This window comes from Panulirus ornatus, chromosome 15 (genome assembly GCF_036320965.1).
Source record: "Panulirus ornatus isolate Po-2019 chromosome 15, ASM3632096v1, whole genome shotgun sequence".
In the NCBI taxonomy this organism is placed as follows: domain Eukaryota; kingdom Metazoa; phylum Arthropoda; class Malacostraca; order Decapoda; family Palinuridae; genus Panulirus; species Panulirus ornatus.
The window spans coordinates 23,521,762-23,544,528 of NC_092238.1; the positions used below are offsets into that span (position 1 = coordinate 23,521,762).

The window sequence follows — 22,767 nt, forward strand, 5'->3', positions numbered from 1 at the left end:
GAGGCATCACCCATGCTGATGATTATGTATTGCATGATATTAAAGTAAATTAGAAATGTGTGATATCAAAATATAAGTTAAACACAGACATCTTCCATTTACAGTTTTATTACATTTAGCACATTATATAACTGGCTGTACTTTATATATTGTGTGTGTGTGTGATTACTAGTGATGCACTGATACTGAAATCTTAGCACTGATACTGAAATCTTAGCCGATACTGATACTGGTTTTTAGTGCCAACACCAGTACCTTTTGGGGAAAAAATAGTAGTTTGTGTATTTTGTTTTTGTTTTTTGAAGACAAGAATAAAGATCATTTTGAAACCAAATGTTTACAAGACCTTTTATTTATTAAGGAGAGGTAAGAAAAAAAAAAGGTTGCAAATATACTCTATTTTGACTACAGTGAACCAGAAGAATGGAAGTGAACATGATATAGTACATTTATTCATCAAAGCATGTAGGTTGCTGAAGTCATTCATAGAAATAGATGAATATCAAAAAATGTTTTAGAATTTCCTCTTAAAATTTATTTCAGATTTGATACTTATAAAGGTTTGAACATAGGTTTGTAGTTCACTGATGAAAACACGTAGACTAATCTCATTATTTTCAAGCATAAAGAAATAAGAAAGTGGACAAACCTGAATAACACAAATATCATGAAGCATTATTTTGAAAATATATGCTGTATATTGCTCTTCATTTTTTTATGAGCAGTGGTAAACCGATGAAATAAGTTACATCATATACAATAGTTTTTACCAGAGAGAGAGAGAGAGAGAATCACAAAAGAAGAATTTTTTCTTGACATTTCACATTCTTTTTTGAATTGTCATTTATGTTTAGTTATATTGATTTTCAACACCATTGGCCAAAATTGTGCTGATGCATCATCAAAGTTGGTCAGTACTGTCAATACTGATTTGTTGATACATTACTAGGAATTACATCCCAGTACTTGTGATTACCTATTTGTACTGCATAGAAAGGGAGTTTTACACTAATGGGGTCCCATTTCTTGAACATTCTCTGTTATATTACTGTAAAAATTTCTGTTAGCTGTCAACGTTAACCATGACTTCATTCATTTCATTCCATTCATCTACTAGTCTTGTACTATAAAAGCACTTCTGCATATCTGTGTGAAAAAGTTTCTTGCTTGATATCATATCCTTTTCCTCAGGCTTGTCTATCCATATGTCTTTCTAAGAATGGTGTACTGTCTTCATCATTGAGCTGTTTTAAATAATTTGTGATCATGTCACCCCTCACTCTTCCTTCTTCCAAGTTGGGCAGATTTTAGGGCTTTAATCTCTCATTCTAACTTAGCTATCTTTTTTCTGATACCATCTTTATTGCCTTCATCTGGACCTCTTCTGTCAGCATTTTCTGATGTTTTTAGGTCCAGTGACCAAACTTTAGAAGCATATTTTAGAGCTGACATTAGAAAAGCAAGTGGATTTGTATGAAGCATTTATGGATCTGGAGAAGGCATATGATAGAGTTGATAGAGATGCTCTGTGGAAGGTATTAAGAATATATGGTGTGGGTGGCAAGTTGTTAGAAGCAGTGAAAAGTTTTTATCGAGGATGTAAGGCATGTGTACGTGTAGGAAGAGAGGAAAGTGATTGGTTCTCAGTGAATGTAGGTTTGCGGCAGGGGTGTGTGATGTCTCCATGGTTGTTTAATTTGTTTATGGATGGGGTTGTTAGGGAGGTGAATGCAAGAGTTTTGGAAAGAGGGGCAAGTATGAAGTCTGTTGTGGATGAGAGAGCTTGGGAAGTGAGTCAGTTGTTGTTTGCTGATGATACAGCGCTGGTGGCTGATTCATGTGAGAAACTGCAGAAGCTGGTGACTGAGTTTGGTAAAGTGTGTGAAAGAAGAAAGTTAAGAGTAAATGTAAATAAGAGCAAGGTTATTAGGTTCAGTAGGGTTGAGGGTCAAGTCAATTGGGAGGTAAGTTTGAATGGAGAAAAAGTGGAGGAAGTAAAGTGTTTTAGATATCTGGGAGTGGATCTGGCAGCGGATGGAACCATGGAAGCGGAAGTGAATCATAGGATGGGGGAGGGGGCGAAAATTCTGGGAGCCTTGAAGAATGTGTGGAAGTCGAGAACATTATCTCGGAAAGCAAAAATGGGTATGTTTGAAGGAATAGTGGTTCCAACAATGTTGTATGGTTGCGAGGCGTGGGCTATGGATAGAGTTGTACGCAGGAGGGTGGATGTGCTGGAAATGAGATGTTTGAGGACAATGTGTGGTGTGAGGTGGTTTGATCGAGTAAGTAATATAAGGGTAAGAGAGATGTGTGGAAATAAAAAGAGTGTGGTTGAGAGAGCAGAAGAGGGTGTTTTGAAATGGTTTGGGCACATGGAGAGAATGAGTGAGGAAAGATTGACCAAGAGGATATATGTGTCGGAGGTGGAGGGAACGAGGAGAAGTGGGAGACCAAATTGGAGGTGGAAAGATGGAGTGAAAAAGATTTTGAGTGATTGTGGCCTGAACATGCAGGAGGGTGAAAGGCGGGCAAGGAATAGAGTGAATTGGATCGATGTGGTATACCGGGGTTGACGTGCTGTCAGTGGATTGAATCAGGGCATGTGAAGCGTCTGGGGTAAACCTTGGAAAGCTGTGTGGGGCCTGGATGTGGAAAGGGAGCTGTGGTTTCGGGCATTATTGCATGACAGCTGGAGACTGAGTGTGAACAAATGAGGCCTTTGTTGTCTTTTCCTAGCGCTACCCCGCACACATGACAGGGGAGGGGGACGGTATTCCATGTGTGGTGAGGTGGCGATGGGAATGAATAAAGGTAGACAGTGTGAATTGTGTGCATGGGTATATATGTATGTGTCTGTGTGTGTATATATATACGTGTACATTGAGATGTATAGGTATGTATATTTGTGTGTGTGGACGTGTGTGTATATACATGTGTATGGGGGTGGGTTGTGCCATTTCTTTCGTCTGTTTCCTTGCGCTACCTCGCAAACGCGGGAGACAGCGACAAAGCAAAATAAATAAAAATAATAAATGAATATTGTGTAGGATACAAACAGCTTGTGAATTATTTCCTCATCTGTATCAGTATCCTTGGAAGCTGTTCTAATATGTGCCAGAAGAAATTTTTTTCTTGTATACTATTATACTAAAGTAGGACTCTCATGACAGGTTAGGGATAATGTCAACTTTCTAGTCCTTTCCACACAGATTCCTGAAGATTATATTGAGAGGATAATCATATTTAGGTCTTTCATTGTGTCTCATCCTCGTTACTTTATATTTGCTTGGGCTGAATTTTGTCAACCATGTATCAGACCAACTTTGGAATTTACCTAGGTCCCCTTGTAAGTATATGCAATCCTGCTCACTTTTAAGTGCCCTCATGACCTTTGCATGTGTGATGTCTCCATGATTGTTTAATTTGTTTATGGGTGGGGTGGTTAGGGAGGTAAATGCAAGAGTTTTGGAGAGAGGGGTGAGTATGAAGTCTGTTTGGGATGAGAGGGCTTGGGAAGTGAGTCAGTTGCTGTTTGCCAGTGATACAGCACTGGTGGATGATTCAAGTGAGAAACAGTAGAAGTTGGTGACTGAGTTTGGAAAAGTGTGTGAAAGGAGAAAGTTGAGAGTAAATATGAATAAGAGCAAGGTTATTAGGTTCAGCAGGGTTGAGAGATAAATTAATTGGGATGTAAGTTTAAATGGAGAAAAAATGGAGGAAGTGAAGTGTTTTAGATATCTGGGAGTAGATTTAGCAGCACATGGAACCATGGAAATGGAAGCGATTCACAGGATGGGCGAAGGGGCAATGAAGAATGTTTGGAAAGAGAGAATGTTTTTTTTTTTTTTTTTTTTTTTTTTTTTTTTTTTTTTTTTTATACTTTGTCGCTGTCTCCCGCGTTTGCGAGGTAGCGCAAGGAAACAGACGAAAGAAATGGCCCAACCCCCCCCCCCATACACATGTACATACACACGTCCAGACACGCAAATATACATACCTACACAGCTTTCCATGGTTTACCCCAGACGCTTCACATGCCTTGCTTCAATCCACTGACAGCACGTCAACCCCTGTATACCACATGACTCCAATTCACTCTATTTCTTGCCCTCCTTTCACCCTCCTGCATGTTCAGGCCCCGATCACACAAAATCTTTTTCACTCCATCTTTCCACCTCCAATTTGGTCTCCCTCTTCTCCTCGTTCCCTCCACCTCCGACACATATATCCTCTTGGTCAATCTCTCCTCACTCATTCTCTCCATGTGCCCAAACCATTTCAAAACACCCTCTTCTGCTCTCTCGACCACGCTCTTTTTATTTCCACACATCTCTCTTACCCTTACGTTACTTACTCGATCAAACCACCTCACACCACACATTGTCCTCAAACATCTCATTTCCAGCACATCCATCCTCCTGCGCACATCTCTATCCATAGCCCACGCCTCGCAACCATACAGCATTGTTGGAACCACTATTCCCTCAAACATACCCATGTTATCTCAGAGAAAAAAAATGGGTAAGTTTGAAGGAATAGTGGTTCCAACAATATTACATGGTTGCAAGACATGAACTATAGATATGGTTGTACAGAGGAGGGTGGAAGTGTTGGAAATGAAATGTTCGTGGACAATGAGTGGTGTGAGGTGGTTAGATCTGGTAAGTAATGAAAGGGTAAGAGAGATGTGTTGTAATAAAAAGTCTGTTTTCCTGGCGCTACCTCGCTGAAGTGGGGGAGTAGTGGGGCTGTTTCCTGTAGTGATGGGTAGCGCCAGGAATGGATGAATATGTACATGTGTATTTATGTATATGTCTGTATATGTGTATGTATTTGTTGACAATTATATGTATGTATATGTGCGTGTATGGGTGTTTATGTACATATATGTGTATATGAGTGGATAGCTGTTCCACATCCAGGCCCCACAGACCTTTCCATGGTTTACCCCAGACTCTTCACATGCTCTGGTTCAATCCATTGACAGCACGTTGACCAGAGTATACCACATCATTTCACTACACTCTATTCCTTGCATGCCTTTCACCCTCCTGTGTGTTCAGGCCCAGTCGCTCAAAATCTTTTTCACTCCATCCTTCCACCTCCAATTTGGTCTCCCGCTTTTCCCTCTTCCCTCCACCTCTGACACATATATCCTCTATGTCAATCTTTCCTCACTCATTCTGTCCATGTGTCCAAACCATTTCAACACACCCTCTTCTGCTCTCTCAACCACACTCTTAGGACCACACATCTTTCTCACCCTTTCATTACTTACTTGATCAAACCCCCTCACACCACATATTGTCCTCAAACATTTCATTTCCAACACATCCAAATTCATTCAGATAGGATTCCATATCTTCAGACAAATCATTCACATAGATCAGGAAGAGTAGTGGTCCCAAAACTGAATCATGGAACACTCCAGTGGTGACCTCCACCCATTTAGAGAAGGCTCTTATGAGAGTTATCCCTTGTTTTCTTCAATTAAGATAGTTTTTTATTGACTGGAGGAGTCTCCTCCTTAATCAAGCCTGGTATTCCATCTTCTTAATCAGCCTCCCTTAGTTTTTTATTGACTGGAGGAACCTCTTCCATATTCTTGCGTGGTATTCCACCTGTTAATCAGCCTCCCATACAATATTGTCAGATGCCTATTGGCAGTCAAGATGTATGCAGTGTACCCAGCCTTCCCTTTTATCTAAGACATAGCGCACTTTTACATAGAATTCCAAAAGGTTCATTAATCATGACTTCCTTTCCCTAAAACCATGTTACGAATCCCTTAGGTTATTTTTCCTTTGCAGAAAGTTATCCATTTGCTTTCTTATTAATTTTTTCACACTTGTCAAGGAGACTAGTCTGTAGTTTGTCACCTCTTCCTAGTCTTCTTTCTTACAGATTGGTATGCCAATTTGTCCTTTTCTACTTCCTTAAGCTCTTTGCCCTTATCCAGTGACATCTTGAACAGTATTTCTAAAGGTTTGTCGAATGTATCTGCATGCATCTTTAGCTCATTAGGTGAAATTTCATCTGGACCATGAGCTCTGTGTGCATTTAAGACCTTTTATTATTTTGTTAATGTCTTCTTTAGACGTATCAACATTTTTTAAAGCCTCATCCCCATCCCGTCTCAGTAGTTAAGGCTATAGTGTCTTCAACTATGAAAATACTTTTGAACTTGTCATTCAGTCTCTCGCATATCTTTATATCATCCTTTATTGTTTATCCTCTCTGAATTCCTGAATCCGTTTAGCTGCTCTTTAAATAACAATCTGCTTCTGACAGATTTTTGGAAAAGTTTTGCTGTTACTTCCCTTATCTACAATATTCTTTTCAAATTTTTTTGTTCATCTTTTATCCTGCTATCCTCATTCCTTGCTGTGTTATACCTTGCATAAGCTGGCTGCCTTGATTCTGCCTGTATCTCTGCCATTGCACATCTCTAAGCTCCCTTGGTATTTAACATCTTTAATTAATACATTCTTCCTTGTTTACAAACCTTCCCTCTGTATGTGAGGTTAGAGGTGCATGTGTGCTCACTCCTTTGTTGTAAATATCACAGAACCTATCACCACAGCACCCTGGTTCCTGGCTACTGAACTCCATATCCCATTCACTGTTACCAAAGAAATTGATAAGTTCTGTGTGTGTTCTGCAATTATATCTCAAGTCCTGTTTCATCTTTGATCTTTTATCTTCCTCATTGTCCACATAATCAAATTTAAGCATTACATTTTCACTTTTTCCAAGTGATTTATCATGTATATGATATTTTTGATATCCATTCTAGTCTTTTTTTTTTTTTTTTTTCATACTATTCACCATTTCCCACGTTAGCAAGGTAGCATTACGAACAGAGGACTGGGCCTCTGAGGGAACACCCCCACCTGGCCCCCCCCTCTGTTCCCCTTTTTGGAAAATTAAAAAAAAAAAGAAGAGGGGAGGATTTCCAGCCCACTGCTCCCTTCCCTTTTAGTCGGCTTCTACGACACGCAGGGAATACGTGGTAAGTATTCTTTCTCCCCTATCCCCAGGGATAACTTTTGATATATATATGTATATATATATATATATATTTTTTTTTTTTTTTACTTTGTCGCTGTCTCCCGCGTTTGCGAGGTAGCGCAAGGAAACAGACGAAAGAAATGGCCCAACCCCCCCCCCCCATACACATGTATATACATACGTCCACACACGCAAATATACATACCTACACAGCTTTCCATGGTTTACCCCAGACGCTTCACATGTCTTGATTCAATCCACTGACAGCACGTCAACCCCGGTATACCACATTGCTCCAATTCACTCTATTCCTTGCCCTCCTTTCACCCTCCTGCATGTTCAGGCCCCGATCACACAAAATCTTTTTCACTCCATCTTTCCACCTCCAATTTGGTCTCCCTCTTCTCCTCGTTCCCTCCACCTCCGACACATATATCCTCTTGGTCAACCTTTCCTCACTCATTCTCTCCATGTGCCCAAACCATTTCAAAACACCCTCTTCTGCTCTCTCAACCACGCTCTTTTTATTTCCACACATCTCTCTCACCCTTACGTTACTTACTCGATCAAACCACCTCACACCACACATTGTCCTCAGACATCTCATTTCCAGCACATCCATCCTCCTGCGCACAACTCTATCCATAGCCCACGCCTCGCAACCATACAACATTGTTGGAACCACTATTCCTTCAAACATACCCATTTTTGCTTTCCGAGATAATGTTCTCGACTTCCACACATTCTTCAAGGCTCCCAGAATTTTCGCCCCCTCCCCCACCCTATGGTCCACTTCTGCTTCCATGGTTCCATCCGCTGCCAGATCCACTCCCAGATATCTAAAACACTTCACTTCCTCCAGTTTTTCTCCATTCAAACTCACCTCCCAATTTACTTGACCCTCAACCCTACTGTACCTAATAACCTTGCTCTTATTCACATTTACTCTTAACTTTCTTCTTCCACACACTTTATCAAACTCCGTCACCAGCTTCTGCAGTTTCTCACATGAATCAGCCACCAGCGCTGTATCATCAGCGAACAACAACTGACTCACTTCCCAAGCTCTCTCATCCCCAACAGACTTCATACTTGCCCCTCTTTCCAAAACTCTTGCCTTTACCTCCCTAACAACCCCATCCATAAACAAATTAAACAACCATGGAGACATCACACACCCCTGCCGCAAACCTACATTCACTGAGAACCAATCACTTTCCTCTCTTCCTACATGTACACATGCCTTACATCCTCGATAAAAACTTTTCACTGCTTCTAACAACTTCCCTCCCACACCATATATTCTTAATACCTTCCACAGAGCATCTCTATCAACTCTATCATATGCCTTCTCCAGATCCATAAATGCTACATACAAATCCATTTGCTTTTCTAAGTATTTCTCACATACATTCTTCAAAGCAAACACCTGATCCACACATCCTCTACCACTTCTGAAACCACACTGCTCTTCCCCAATCTGATGCTCTGTACATGCCTTCACCCTCTCAATCAATACCCTCCCATACAATTTACCAGGAATACTCAACAAACTTATACCTCTGTAATTTGAGCACTCACTCTTATCCCCTTTTCCTTTGTACAATGGCACTATGCACGCATTCCTCCAATCCTCAGGCACCTCACCATGAGTCATACATACATTAAATAACCTTACCAACCAGTCAACAATACAGTCACCCCCTTTTTTAATAAATTCCACTGCAATACCATCCAAACCTGCTGCCTTGCCGGCTTTCATCTTCCGCAAAGCTTTCACTACCTCTTCTCTGTTTACCAAATCGTTTTCCCTAACCCTCTCACTTTGCACACCACCTCGACCAAAACACCCTATATCTGCCACTCTATCATCAGACACATTCAACAAACCTTCAAAATACTCACTCCATCTCCTTCTCACATCACCACTACTTGTTATCACCTCCCCATTTGCGCCCTTCACTAAAGTTCCCATTTGCTCCCTTGTCTTACGCACTTTATTTACCTCCTTCCAGAACATCTTTTTATTTATATATATATATATATATATATATATATATATATATATATATATATATATATATATATATATATATATATATATGTATATATTTTTTTTTTCTTTTTTTTTTTAATAATTTCTCGCTGTCTCCCGCGTTTGCAAGGTAGCGCAAGGAAACAGACGAAAGAAATGGCCCAACCCCCCCCCATACACATGTATATACATACGTCCACACACGTAAATATACATACCTACACAGCTTTCCATGGTTTACCCCAGACGCTTCACATGCCTTGATTCAATCCACTGACAGCACGTCAACCCCGGTATACCACATCGCTCCAATTCACTCTATTCCTTGCCCTCCTTTCACCCTCCTGCATGTTCAGGCCCCGATCACACAAAATCTTTTTCACTCCATCTTTCCACCTCCAATTTGGTCTCCCTCTTCTCCTTGCTCCCTCCACCTCCGACACATATATCCTCTTGGTCAATCTTTCCTCACTCATCCTCTCCATGTGCCCAAACCACTTCAAAACACCCTCTTCTGCTCTCTCAACCACGCTCTTTTTATTTCCACACATCTCTCTTACCCTTACGTTACTCACTCGATCAAACCACCTCACACCACACATTGTCCTCAAACATCTCATTTCCAGCACATCCATCCTCCTGCGCACAACTCTATCCATACCCCACGCCTTGCAATCATACAACATTGTTGGAACCACTATTCCTTCAAACATACCCATTTTTGCTTTCCGAGATAATGTTCTCGACTTCCACACATTCTTCAAGGCCCCCAGAATTTTCGCCCCCTCCCCCACCCTATGATCCACTTCCGCTTCCATGGTTCCATCCGCTGCCAGATCCACTCCCAGATATCTAAAACACTTCACTTCCTCCAGTTTTTCTCCATTCAAACTCACCTCCCAATTGACTTGACCCTCAACCCTACTGTACCTAATAACCTTGCTCTTATTCACATTTACTCTTAACTTTCTTCTTCCACACACTTTACCAAACTCAGTCACCAGCTTCTGCAGTTTCTCACATGAATCAGCCACCAGCGCTGTATCATCAGCGAACAACTGACTCACTTCCCAAGCTCTCTCATCCCCAACATACTTCATATTTTTTTATTATACTTTGTCGCTGTCTCCCGCGTTTGCGAGGTATATATATATATATATATATATATATATATATATATATATATTTTTTTTGCTTTGTCGCTGTTTCCCGCGTTTGCAAGGTAGCACAAGGAAACAGACGAAAGAAATGGCCCAACCCACCCCCATACACATGTATATACATACGTCCACACACGCAAATATACATACCTACACAGCTTTCCATGGTTTACCCCAGACGCTTCACATGCCCTGACTCGATCCACTGACAGCACGTCAACCCTGGTATGCCACATCGATCCAATTCACTCTATTCCTTGCCCTCCTTTCACCCTCCTGCATGTTCAGGCCGCGATCACACAAAATCTTTTTCACTCCATCCTTCCACCTCTAATTTGGTCTCCCACTTCTCCTCGTTCCCTCCACCTCCAACACATATATCCTCTTGGTCAATCTTTCCTCACTCATTCTCTCCATGTGCCCAAACCATTTCAAAACACCCTCTTCTGCTCTCTCAACCGCGCTCTTTTTATTTCCACACATCTCTCTTACCCTTACGTTACTTACTCGATCAAATCACCTCACACCACACATTGTCCTCAAACATCTCATTTCCAGCACATCCATCCTCCTGCGCACAACTCTATCCATAGCCCACGCCTCGCAACCATACAACATTGTTGGAACCACTATTCCTTCAAACATACCCATTTTTGCTTTCCGAGATAATGTTCTCGACTTCCACACATTCTTCAAGGCTCCCAGAATTTTCGTCCCCTCCCCCACCCTATGATCCACTTCCACTTCCATGGTTCCATCCGCTGCCAGATCCACTCCCAGATATCTAAAACACTTTACTTCCTCCACTTTTTCTCCATTCAAACTTACCTCCCAATTGACTTGACCCTCAACCCTACTGTACCTAATTACCTTGCTCTTATTCACATTTACTCTTAACTTTCTTCTTTCACACACTTTACCAAACTCAGTCACCAGCTTCTGCAGTTTCTCACATGAATCAGCCACCAGCGCTGTATCATCAGCGAACAAAAACTGACTCACTTCCCAAGCTCTCTCATCCCCAACAGACTTCATACTTGCCCCTCTTTCCAAAACTCTTGCATTCACCTCCCTAACAACCCCATCCATAAACAAATTAAACAACCATGGAGACATCACACACCCCTGCCGCAAATCTACATTCACTGAGAACCAATCACTTTCCTCTCTTCCTACACGTACACATGCCTTACATCCTCGATAAAAACTTTTCACTGCTTCTGACAACTTGCCTCCCACACCATATATTCTTAATATATATATATATATATGATTATTATACTTTTATTATTATACTTTGTCGCTGTCTCCTTCGTTTGCGAGGTAGCGCAAGGAAACAGACGAAAGAAATGGCCCAACCCCCCCCCATACACATGTATATACATACATCCACACACGCAAATATACATACCTACACAGCTTTCCATGGTTTACCCTAGACACTTCACATGCCCTGATTCAATCCACTGACAGCACATCAACCCCGGTATACCACATCGCTCCAATTCACTCTATTCCTTGCCCTCCTTTCACCCTCCTGCATGTTCATTCTCCGATCACAAAATCTTTTTCACTCCATCTTTCCACCTCCAATTTGGTCTCCCTCTTCTCCTCGTTCCCTCCACCTCCTACACATATATCCTCTTGGTCAATCTTTCCTCACTCATTCTCTCCATGTGCCCAAACCATTTCAAAACACCCTCTTCTGCTCTCTCAACCACGCTCTTTTTATTTCCACACATCTCTCTTACCCTTACGTTACTTACTCGATCCAACCACCTCGCACCACACATTGTCCTCAAACATCTCATTTCCAGCACATCCATCCTCCTGCGCACAACTCTATCCATAGCCCACGCCTCGCAACCATACAACATTGTTGGAACCACTATTCCTTCAAACATACCCATTTTTGCTTTCCGAGATAATGTTCTCGACTTCCACACATTCTTCAAGGCTCCCTGAATTTTCGCCCCCTCCCCCACCCTATGATCCACTTCCGCTTCCATGGTTCCATCTGCTGCCAGATCCACTCCCAGATATCTAAAACACTTCACTTCCTCCAGTTTTTCTCCATTCAAACTCGCCTCCCAATTGACTTGACCCTCAACCCTACTGTACCTAATAACCTTGCTCTTATTCACATTTACTCTTAACTTTCTTCTTTCACACACTTTACCAAACTCAGTCACCAGCTTCTGCAGTTTCTCACATGAATCAGCCACCAGCACTGTATCATCAGCGAACAACAACTGACTCGCTTCCCAAGCTCTCTCATCCCCAACAGACTTCATACTTGCCCCTCTTTCCAAAACTCTTGCATTCACCTCCCTAACAACCCCATCCATAAACAAATTAAACAACCATGGAGACATCGCACACCCCTGCCGCAAACCTACATTCACTGAGAACCAATCACTTTCCTCTCTTCCTACACGTACACATGCCTTACATGCCTTCCAAAAGAAGGAACAGAGAATTGGGCCAGGTGAGGGTATTCCCTCAAAGGCCCAGTCCTCTGTTCTTAACGCTACCTCGCTAATGCGGGAAATGGCGAATAGTTTGAAAGAAAGAAAAATATATATATATATATATATATTTTTTTTTTTTTTTTTTATACTTTGTCGCTGTCTCCCGCGTTTGCGAGGTAGCGCAAGGAAACAGACGAAAGAAATGGCCCAACCCCCCCCCCCATACACATGTATATACATACGTCCACACACGCAAATATACATACCTACACAGCTTTCCATGGTTTACCCCAGACGCCCCACATGCCCTGATTCAATCCACTGACAGCACGTCAACCCTGGTATACCACATCGCTCCAATTCACTCTATTCCTTGCCCTCCTTTCACCCTCCTGCATGTTCAGGCCCCGATCACACAAAATCTTTTTCACTCCATCTTTCCACCTCCAATTTGGTCTCCCTCTTCTCCTCGTTCCCTCCACCTCCGACACATATATCCTCTTGGTCAATCTTTCCTCACTCATTCTCTCCATGTGCCCAAACCACTTCAAAACACCCTCTTCTGCTCTCTCAACCACGCTCTTTTTATTTCCACACATCTCTCTTACCCTTACGTTACTCACTCGATCAAACCACCTCACACCACACATTGTCCTCAAACATCTCATTTCCCAGCACACCATACTCCTGCGCAAACTAGATCCATAGCCACGCCTCGATACCATACATACATTGTTGAACCACTATTCCTTAATACTTAACTTTTTTGCTTTCCGAGATTAATGTTCTCGACTTCACAATCATTCTTCAAGGCCCCCAGAATTTTCGCCCCCTCCCCACCTTGATCCACTTCCGTTCCATGGTTCATCCGACTGCTGCTCCACTCCCAGTATATCTATAACATACGTCAATTCCTCTAGTTTGTATCCATTCAAACTCAACCTCACAATTTGATCTTGACCCTCAAACCCTACTGTACCTAATAACCTTGGATCTTATTCACATTTACTCTTAACCTATCTTCTTACCACACACTTTACCAAACTCAGTCCCAGCTTCTGCTGTTTCTCATGAATCAGCCAACCGCGCTGTTATCATCAGCGAACAAACAAATGACTCACTTCCCAAGCTCTCTATTCACAATATATATATATATATGTTTGTTGAGGTGTTCCTGGTAAATTATATGGGAGGGGTATTGATTGAGAGGTGAAGACTTGTACAGTGCATCAGATTGGGGGGAAGAGCTTGTGGTTTCAGAAGGGGTAGAGGATGTGTGGATCAGGTGTTTGCTTTGAAGAATGATATGTGAGAACATACTTAGAAAAAGCAAACGATTTGTTATGTAGCATTTATGGATCTGGGAGAAGGCATATGATAAAGGTTCGATTAGAGATGTCTGTGGAAGGTTTTAAGAATATATGGCGTGGGAAGGCCAAGTTGTTATAGAAGCATAGTTGTGGAAAGTCTTTATCGAAGGATTGTAAGGCATGTGTTTACGTGTAGGAAGAGAGGAAATGTGGATTGGTTCTCCGTGAATGTGGTTTGCTGGCAGGGGTGTGTGATGTCTCCATGGTTGTTTTAATTTGTTTATGGTTGGGGTTGTTAGGGAGGTGGAATGCAAGGGTTTTGGAAAGAGGGGCAAGTATTGAAGTATGTTGGGGATGAGAGAGCTTGGGAAGTGAGTCAGTTGTGTTGCTGATGATACAGCGCTGGTGGCTTGTCTGATTCATGTCGAGAACTGCAGAAGCTGGTTTTGACTGAGTTTGTTTATTATTAAAGTGTGTGATTCTTTGTGAAAGAGGGGGAAAGTTAAGAGTTTATAGAGGGTGGTAGTTAATGTGATATATAAGAGCAAGGTAATTAGGTACAGTAGGGTTTTTGTTGAGGGTCAACTCAAGTCCAATTGTGAGATAAAGTTTGAATGGAGAAAAAGTGAGAGGAAGAAAAGTAAAGTGTTTTTAGATTAATCTGGTGAAGTAGGAGTGAATCTGCTTATCTGGCAGCGGATGGAACATGGAAGTGGAAGTGGATCATACGGTGGGGGTGAGGGTGGGGGGACGGGAGGGGGTAGGGTGGCGAGAGAAAATTTCTAGGAGCCTTTGAAGAATGTGTGGAAGTCGGAGGAACCATTTATCTCGGGGAGAAGAAAGCAAAAAAAACAAATGGGTATGTTTGAAGGTATAGTGGTTCCAAACAATGTTGTATGGTTGCGAGGCGCGTGGGCTATGGATAGAGTGTGCGCAGGAGGAGTACAGGAGGGGGAGGATATGGATGTTGCTGGAAGGAAAAAATGAGAATGAAGATGGAAGAAAAAATGAAAAAAAAAAAATTAATGAGAATGTTTGAGGACAATGTTGTGGGTTGTGACGCCGGTGTGGTTTTGGTGTCTTTGTTTGTGAGGGGTGGTGGGTGTGAGTTTTTGTTTGGTTTGTTTTGTGTGGTGGGTTTGTGAGTGAGGTGGTGTGAGGTGGTTTAGGGTGGTTTGAGCGAATATAAGTAACGTTAAATAAGGGTTAAATGAGAGATCAAATAAGAGAGGATGAGATGTGTTCTGTGGAAAAGGAAATAAAAAGAGCGTGTTTTTGATCGTGATTTTTTTGGTTTTTTGATTTGATTTTTGTGTTTGGAGAGAGCAGAAGAGAAAGAACAGAAGAGAAGGTAAATAAGCCAGAAGAAGCCAGAAGAAGAGGGTTGTTTTGTGAAATAATATGATTGTGTGGGTGTGGTGGTTGTTTTGTGTTTTGCAAAATGGGTTTTTTGGGCACATGGAGAGAAAATGAGTTGGGATGGAAAGAGGGACCAAGAAAGAGGATATATGTGTCGGAGGTTGGAGGGCGGGAGGATGCGGGATGACCGAGGAGAAGAGAAAGTGAAGAAGGTGGGAGGAGAGGGGAGACAAATTGTGAGGTGGTAAAAGTGGAAGTGAAAAAGATTTTGTGTGATCGGGGCTCTGATACCTGTGAACATGCAGGAGGATGAATGGGCATGGTAAGGATAGAGTGAATTGGATTGATGTGGTATACCGGGTGTTTGACGTGCTATGTCAGTGGATTGAATCAAGGGCATGTGAAGCGGTCTGGGGTAAACCATGGAAAAGCTCAGTGTAAGGTATTGTATATTTGCGTGTGTGGACGTATGTATACACATGTGTATGGGGGGGGTTGGGCCATTTCTTTCGTCTGTTTCCTTGCGCTACCTCGCAAACGCTGGGAGACAGCGACAAAGTATAAAAAAAAAAAAAATATATATATATTTTTTTTTTTTCCAAAACTATTTCGCCCATTGCCCGCATTAGCGAGGTTAGCGTTGTAAGAACAGAGGACTGGGCCTTTTTTGGAATATCCTCTCGCTCACTGGCCCCTCTGTTCCTTCTTTTGGAAAATTAAAAAAAAAAAACGAGAGGGGGGATTTTCCAGCCCCGCTCCCTCCCCTTTTTAGTCGGCCTTCTCGACACGCAGGGAATACGTGGGAAGTATTCTTAATCCCTATCCCCAGGGATATATATATATATATATTAATATATATATATCTATATATTATATATTAATATATATATATATATACTATATATATATATATATATTTATATATCATATATTTCTATATATATCATATATATTTTACTCTTTTTCAATCTCCTCAGTTAGTCTCTACATATGTCTATATGAAGTAAAGTTTCTAGTTATGAGGGTGTAACAAGTTATTGGATTGTTCAGTTGGTAAAGACCACATTGCTGTGTTTGGTGAATCTCAAGGATGATGTTTTAATTCAGGCTTTATTTGGCCGCCAAGGTCATGTACAATTGTAAGTGGCAGTGGAAAAGGGGAGGAACATTGTGGAAAAGGTTTATCTTTGACAGGACAACCCACAGTTAATGCCAAAAGCAGATGTGTGAAAGTCCTCTCTTGGTAGTGATTCTTCCCTTTACTTTCACTAAAACAAATCATTTGTGCCAAATTGGCAAACCTGAACTTTGGTGAGAAGAAAATTTAACGCGGAGAGATAAGACCATAAATGAAGCCTTAGTGTCTAAAATTCAACCTAAACTTTAAAGGATCTGTAAATAAAAATCAGGTGTGAGGATCAACAGAGCTGCCCATTGAGTCCCACAAGCCTGTGGGAATGTCCTTCTGTCCATGGTTAGATGAGTGTCCCATGTTAGAACCCATGATAGGCAAAAAATTAGGCTGAGATCTCTATGGTCATTTCTTTGGAGAAGACTGTGATTACCTCCAGCCAGGATGCAGTACGCTCACCTGTGTCAACCAGGGGGAAGCATCCTGGTGGCAGTCTTTTTTTTTTTTTTTTTTACTTTGTCGCTGTCTCCCGCGTTTGCGAGGTAGCGCAAGGAAACAGACGAAAGAAATGGCCCAACCCCCCCCCCCCATACACATGTATATACATACGTCCACACACGCAAATATACATACCTACACAGCTTTCCATGGTTTACCCCAGACGCTTCACATGTCTTGATTCAATCCACTGACAGCACGTCAACCCCGGTATACCACATTGCTCCAATTCACTCTATTCCTTGCCCTCCTTTCACCCTCCTGCATGTTCAGGCCCCGATCACACAAAATCTTTTTCACTCCATCTTTCCACCTCCAATTTGGTCTCCCTCTTCTCCTCGTTCCCTCCACCTCCGACACATATATCCTCTTGGTCAACCTTTCCTCACTCATTCTCTCCATGTGCCCAAACCATTTCAAAACACCCTCTTCTGCTCTCTCAACCACGCTCTTTTTATTTCCACACATCTCTCTCACCCTTACGTTACTTACTCGATCAAACCACCTCACACCACACATTGTCCTCAGACATCTCATTTCCAGCACATCCATCCTCCTGCGCACAACTCTATCCATAGCCCACGCCTCGCAACCATACAACATTGTTGGAACCACTATTCCTTCAAACATACCCATTTTTGCTTTCCGAGATAATGTTCTCGACTTCCACACATTCTTCAAGGCTCCCAGAATTTTCGCCCCCTCCCCCACCCTATGGTCCACTTCTGCTTCCATGGTTCCATCCGCTGCCAGATCCACTCCCAGATATCTAAAACACTTCACTTCCTCCAGTTTTTCTCCATTCAAACTCACCTCCCAATTTACTTGACCCTCAACCCTACTGTACCTAATAACCTTGCTCTTATTCACATTTACTCTTAACTTTCTTCTTCCACACACTTTATCAAACTCCGTCACCAGCTTCTGCAGTTTCTCACATGAATCAGCCACCAGCGCTGTATCATCAGCGAACAACAACTGACTCACTTCCCAAGCTCTCTCATCCCCAACAGACTTCATACTTGCCCCTCTTTCCAAAACTCTTGCCTTTACCTCCCTAACAACCCCATCCATAAACAAATTAAACAACCATGGAGACATCACACACCCCTGCCGCAAACCTACATTCACTGAGAACCAATCACTTTCCTCTCTTCCTACATGTACACATGCCTTACATCCTCGATAAAAACTTTTCACTGCTTCTAACAACTTCCCTCCCACACCATATATTCTTAATACCTTCCACAGAGCATCTCTATCAACTCTATCATATGCCTTCTCCAGATCCATAAATGCTACATACAAATCCATTTGCTTTTCTAAGTATTTCTCACATACATTCTTCAAAGCAAACACCTGATCCACACATCCTCTACCACTTCTGAAACCACACTGCTCTTCCCCAATCTGATGCTCTGTACATGCCTTCACCCTCTCAATCAATACCCTCCCATACAATTTACCAGGAATACTCAACAAACTTATACCTCTGTAATTTGAGCACTCACTCTTATCCCCTTTTCCTTTGTACAATGGCACTATGCACGCATTCCTCCAATCCTCAGGCACCTCACCATGAGTCATACATACATTAAATAACCTTACCAACCAGTCAACAATACAGTCACCCCCTTTTTTAATAAATTCCACTGCAATACCATCCAAACCTGCTGCCTTGCCGGCTTTCATCTTCCGCAAAGCTTTCACTACCTCTTCTCTGTTTACCAAATCGTTTTCCCTAACCCTCTCACTTTGCACACCACCTCGACCAAAACACCCTATATCTGCCACTCTATCATCAGACACATTCAACAAACCTTCAAAATACTCACTCCATCTCCTTCTCACATCACCACTACTTGTTATCACCTCCCCATTTGCGCCCTTCACTAAAGTTCCCATTTGCTCCCTTGTCTTACGCACTTTATTTACCTCCTTCCAGAACATCTTTTTATTTATATATATATATATATATATATATATATATATATATATATATATATATATATATGTATATATTTTTTTTTTCTTTTTTTTTTTAATAATTTCTCGCTGTCTCCCGCGTTTGCAAGGTAGCGCAAGGAAACAGACGAAAGAAATGGCCCAACCCCCCCCCATACACATGTATATACATACGTCCACACACGTAAATATACATACCTACACAGCTTTCCATGGTTTACCCCAGACGCTTCACATGCCTTGATTCAATCCACTGACAGCACGTCAACCCCGGTATACCACATCGCTCCAATTCACTCTATTCCTTGCCCTCCTTTCACCCTCCTGCATGTTCAGGCCCCGATCACACAAAATCTTTTTCACTCCATCTTTCCACCTCCAATTTGGTCTCCCTCTTCTCCTTGCTCCCTCCACCTCCGACACATATATCCTCTTGGTCAATCTTTCCTCACTCATCCTCTCCATGTGCCCAAACCACTTCAAAACACCCTCTTCTGCTCTCTCAACCACGCTCTTTTTATTTCCACACATCTCTCTTACCCTTACGTTACTCACTCGATCAAACCACCTCACACCACACATTGTCCTCAAACATCTCATTTCCAGCACATCCATCCTCCTGCGCACAACTCTATCCATAGCCCACGCCTTGCAATCATACAACATTGTTGGAACCACTATTCCTTCAAACATACCCATTTTTGCTTTCCGAGATAATGTTCTCGACTTCCACACATTCTTCAAGGCCCCCAGAATTTTCGCCCCCTCCCCCACCCTATGATCCACTTCCGCTTCCATGGTTCCATCCGCTGCCAGATCCACTCCCAGATATCTAAAACACTTCACTTCCTCCAGTTTTTCTCCATTCAAACTCACCTCCCAATTGACTTGACCCTCAACCCTACTGTACCTAATAACCTTGCTCTTATTCACATTTACTCTTAACTTTCTTCTTCCACACACTTTACCAAACTCAGTCACCAGCTTCTGCAGTTTCTCACATGAATCAGCCACCAGCGCTGTATCATCAGCGAACAACTGACTCACTTCCCAAGCTCTCTCATCCCCAACAGACTTCATATTTTTTTATTATACTTTGTCGCTGTCTCCCGCGTTTGCGAGGTATATATATATATATATATATATATATATATATATATATATTTTTTTTTGCTTTGTCGCTGTTTCCCGCGTTTGCAAGGTAGCACAAGGAAACAGACGAAAGAAATGGCCCAACCCACCCCCATACACATGTATATACATACGTCCACACACGCAAATATACATACCTACACAGCTTTCCATGGTTTACCCCAGACGCTTCACATGCCCTGACTCGATCCACTGACAGCACGTCAACCCTGGTATGCCACATCGATCCAATTCACTCTATTCCTTGCCCTCCTTTCACCCTCCTGCATGTTCAGGCCGCGATCACACAAAATCTTTTTCACTCCATCCTTCCACCTCTAATTTGGTCTCCCACTTCTCCTCGTTCCCTCCACCTCCAACACATATATCCTCTTGGTCAATCTTTCCTCACTCATTCTCTCCATGTGCCCAAACCATTTCAAAACACCCTCTTCTGCTCTCTCAACCGCGCTCTTTTTATTTCCACACATCTCTCTTACCCTTACGTTACTTACTCGATCAAATCACCTCACACCACACATTGTCCTCAAACATCTCATTTCCAGCACATCCATCCTCCTGCGCACAACTCTATCCATAGCCCACGCCTCGCAACCATACAACATTGTTGGAACCACTATTCCTTCAAACATACCCATTTTTGCTTTCCGAGATAATGTTCTCGACTTCCACACATTCTTCAAGGCTCCCAGAATTTTCGTCCCCTCCCCCACCCTATGATCCACTTCCACTTCCATGGTTCCATCCGCTGCCAGATCCACTCCCAGATATCTAAAACACTTTACTTCCTCCACTTTTTCTCCATTCAAACTTACCTCCCAATTGACTTGACCCTCAACCCTACTGTACCTAATTACCTTGCTCTTATTCACATTTACTCTTAACTTTCTTCTTTCACACACTTTACCAAACTCAGTCACCAGCTTCTGCAGTTTCTCACATGAATCAGCCACCAGCGCTGTATCATCAGCGAACAAAAACTGACTCACTTCCCAAGCTCTCTCATCCCCAACAGACTTCATACTTGCCCCTCTTTCCAAAACTCTTGCATTCACCTCCCTAACAACCCCATCCATAAACAAATTAAACAACCATGGAGACATCACACACCCCTGCCGCAAATCTACATTCACTGAGAACCAATCACTTTCCTCTCTTCCTACACGTACACATGCCTTACATCCTCGATAAAAACTTTTCACTGCTTCTGACAACTTGCCTCCCACACCATATATTCTTAATATATATATATATATGATTATTATACTTTTATTATTATACTTTGTCGCTGTCTCCTTCGTTTGCGAGGTAGCGCAAGGAAACAGACGAAAGAAATGGCCCAACCCCCCCCCATACACATGTATATACATACATCCACACACGCAAATATACATACCTACACAGCTTTCCATGGTTTACCCTAGACACTTCACATGCCCTGATTCAATCCACTGACAGCACATCAACCCCGGTATACCACATCGCTCCAATTCACTCTATTCCTTGCCCTCCTTTCACCCTCCTGCATGTTCATTCTCCGATCACAAAATCTTTTTCACTCCATCTTTCCACCTCCAATTTGGTCTCCCTCTTCTCCTCGTTCCCTCCACCTCCTACACATATATCCTCTTGGTCAATCTTTCCTCACTCATTCTCTCCATGTGCCCAAACCATTTCAAAACACCCTCTTCTGCTCTCTCAACCACGCTCTTTTTATTTCCACACATCTCTCTTACCCTTACGTTACTTACTCGATCCAACCACCTCGCACCACACATTGTCCTCAAACATCTCATTTCCAGCACATCCATCCTCCTGCGCACAACTCTATCCATAGCCCACGCCTCGCAACCATACAACATTGTTGGAACCACTATTCCTTCAAACATACCCATTTTTGCTTTCCGAGATAATGTTCTCGACTTCCACACATTCTTCAAGGCTCCCTGAATTTTCGCCCCCTCCCCCACCCTATGATCCACTTCCGCTTCCATGGTTCCATCTGCTGCCAGATCCACTCCCAGATATCTAAAACACTTCACTTCCTCCAGTTTTTCTCCATTCAAACTCGCCTCCCAATTGACTTGACCCTCAACCCTACTGTACCTAATAACCTTGCTCTTATTCACATTTACTCTTAACTTTCTTCTTTCACACACTTTACCAAACTCAGTCACCAGCTTCTGCAGTTTCTCACATGAATCAGCCACCAGCACTGTATCATCAGCGAACAACAACTGACTCGCTTCCCAAGCTCTCTCATCCCCAACAGACTTCATACTTGCCCCTCTTTCCAAAACTCTTGCATTCACCTCCCTAACAACCCCATCCATAAACAAATTAAACAACCATGGAGACATCGCACACCCCTGCCGCAAACCTACATTCACTGAGAACCAATCACTTTCCTCTCTTCCTACACGTACACATGCCTTACATGCCTTCCAAAAGAAGGAACAGAGAATTGGGCCAGGTGAGGGTATTCCCTCAAAGGCCCAGTCCTCTGTTCTTAACGCTACCTCGCTAATGCGGGAAATGGCGAATAGTTTGAAAGAAAGAAAAATATATATATATATATATATATTTTTTTTTTTTTTTTTTATACTTTGTCGCTGTCTCCCGCGTTTGCGAGGTAGCGCAAGGAAACAGACGAAAGAAATGGCCCAACCCC

General features: G+C 42.3%; 1 protein-coding gene and 1 pseudogene across 5 annotated transcripts in view; both read left to right on the forward strand.

Moving 5' to 3' along the window:
• alphaCOP (coatomer subunit alpha) overlaps positions 1 to 22,767 on the forward strand; it is a 270,633-nt gene that overhangs the window by 45,969 nt on the left and 201,897 nt on the right. The window lies entirely within an intron of this gene.
• Positions 1 to 22,767, forward strand: part of LOC139753876 (WD repeat-containing protein 20-like) — a 29,044-nt pseudogene that overhangs the window by 1,061 nt on the left and 5,216 nt on the right.